Source organism: Myotis lucifugus, unplaced genomic scaffold (assembly GCF_000147115.1).
Source record: "Myotis lucifugus unplaced genomic scaffold, Myoluc2.0 scaffold_1004, whole genome shotgun sequence".
Lineage (NCBI taxonomy): Eukaryota > Metazoa > Chordata > Mammalia > Chiroptera > Vespertilionidae > Myotis > Myotis lucifugus.
Genome location: NW_005872052.1, coordinates 39,629 through 41,878, shown reverse-complemented (window position 1 = coordinate 41,878; position 2,250 = coordinate 39,629). Strand labels below are relative to the sequence as shown.

Genomic DNA, 2,250 nt, shown 5'->3' with positions numbered 1-2,250 from the left:
AGGTCCTCATCAAAACCCTAAAGAAGAGGATTCTCAATCCTGGAAGCTCCCCCAAAGGAATGGGGTCAAGGGTGACGGGTTTCAGGAAAGGAGGGAGGGAGGGGTCAGGACAGGACCCCCTGTCGCCATCGTCCTTGAGTCCTTTCCGATCTGGGATCGCCCCTAGGATGACAAGGTCAGGCATGCAGCCCAGGGTCCCAGCTGCACCTTATATGCAGACTCCATGCAAATTGGGCTCTCCTCCTGCTCATAAAAGGGGGCCCTTGCCCGGCATGTTGGGGAGACACCCAGAACCCAAGCACCTGAGACAGGACCCCAGCGGCTCCACCATGGACTTGGTGCCAAGCTGCCTTTTCCTCCTGATCGTTTCTCAAGGTCGTTCTCAGGAGTGGGGAGCGCTGAGACCTGTGCCTGTGCTTGTTGGTGCTTCCATGTGATTCTCAGTCCACCTTGTGTCTCTGTGTTTGCAGGTGTCCAGTGTGAGGTGCAGCTGGTGGAGTCTGGGTGAGGCCTGGTGCAGCCAGGGGGGTCTCTGAGACTCTCCTGTGCAGCCTCTGGATTCACCTTCAGTAGCTACTGGATGCACTGGGTCCGCCAGGCTCCAGGGAAAGGACTGGAGTGGGTCTCACGCATTAGTAGTAGTGGTAGTACCATATCCTACGCCGCCTCAGTGAAGGGCCGCTTCACCATCTCCAGAGACAACGCCAAGAACACGCTGTATCTGCAAATGAACAGCCTGAGAGCCGAGGACACGGCCGTGTATTACTGTGCGAGAGACACAGTGAGGGGAAGTCAGTGTGAGCCCAGACACAAACCTCCCTGAGGAGACAGCAGGGCTGGGCTGCAGGGAGCGTCCAGGACACCAGGGGGCGCTCAGGACCAGCAAACCCAGGGTCCCAGCTCAGAGGCTGTCTCTGGAGGGTTGTGCAGGCTTCCTTTGGGGTCAATGCTTTCTTCCCTCTTAGTGTCCTTGGGGCAGTTCCTCTTCCTTCTTTGTGTCTTTAATTAGATTCTCTGCAGGAAAAAAAGCAGGAAGTGGCTATGTTTCAGATCTGGTCCACTTCTCATCTGGTTCCTTCCTGTCACCATGTCCCTGATGGTTGCTCTCTGGGTTGACAAGGAAAACATTGTAGGGATAACCGTCCCCACCCAGAGAGTGATGTTCCCCACCCTCCACACAGAGCTGAGTGGGGAACAGGGAGTCCAGGCCCCAAACCTCACCTGAGGGTGATCAGCCTCTTGCTCTGCCCCAGGAGGAGCACTTTGGGGCAGTTAGCCGATTGCCTCTCGCTGACATGGCTGCACATGGAGGTTTAGGGTCGGACCCTATGGGCCCTGCCTCTCTCTCAGCCTAGAAGCTCCCACCTCTCCGTGTGCACCAGATGGAGGCAGGAAGCCCTGCTGGGCCCTGTTCCCTGTGGGTCTCAGAATCCGGTCCCAGGGGACGTGTGCCAACACCTGTCCTGCTTCCCCTGGTGAATCCACGTGTATCCTGAGAACCTGCTGAAGGGAGACATGGTCCCACCCACCTCTGCTGTGCCTCCAGCTCTGCAGGCACCACCTCATCCTCACCCTCTGACCTCTGCCTCCCACACTCAACCCATGGGGCCTGCATAGGACGTCCCATATGGCTGTGCTCTCTCTCTCCTTTTCGCACTGGTAGGTTTTGCCTTAAATGCAGCCCCATGTCATCCCCTCATGCCCATCTTCTGTGCCAGACCCTCCCTGAGATAACAGGGCCATGGCCACTCAGGCAACCTCAAGTCAGCCTCAGCCACCGGGCTGAGCCCACAGGCAGTGCCCACGTGTGATGTCAGGTCCTCGGGGCCCTCCTGTGTCAGGTGGAGACACAGCTGAGCACTGAGCTCAGAGCACCTCTAAAAGCTCACACCTGTGTTGTAGGAACCACCAGGGGCCTGTGAGCTACAGAGCATCGTGGTACACATGTCCATGGCCACTGGGGTCAGAGGGAAGTGAGGGAAGGGCTGGTGCCTGGTCACTTATGATGTGGCCAACATCCTGCTGACCAGAGCCCAAGTGCACAGGGAGATCTGTAAATCCCTAAAGTACAGGTACAGCCCAGCCATCATGGCTCAGTGGTTGAGCGTCAACCTATGAATCAGGAGGTCATGGTTCAATTCCTGGTCAGGGCACATGCCCAGGTTGTCGACAACATCCCCAGTGTGGGGCCTGCAGGAGGCAGCCAATCAATTATTCTCTCTCATCCTTGATGCTTCTATCTTTATCTAA

The 2,250-nt window shown here is 57.0% G+C and overlaps 1 long non-coding RNA gene across 1 annotated transcript in view; it reads left to right on the top strand.

The window, feature by feature from the left end:
- Positions 1 to 776, top strand: part of LOC111824171 — a 14,719-nt gene extending 13,943 nt beyond the window's left edge. Inside the window, exon 3 of the long non-coding RNA XR_002827263.1 lies at positions 637 to 776. This is a non-coding gene — a long non-coding RNA (uncharacterized LOC111824171). The remainder of the gene's footprint in view (positions 1 to 636) is intronic.
- Positions 777 to 2,250: the final 1,474 nt, after the last annotated feature.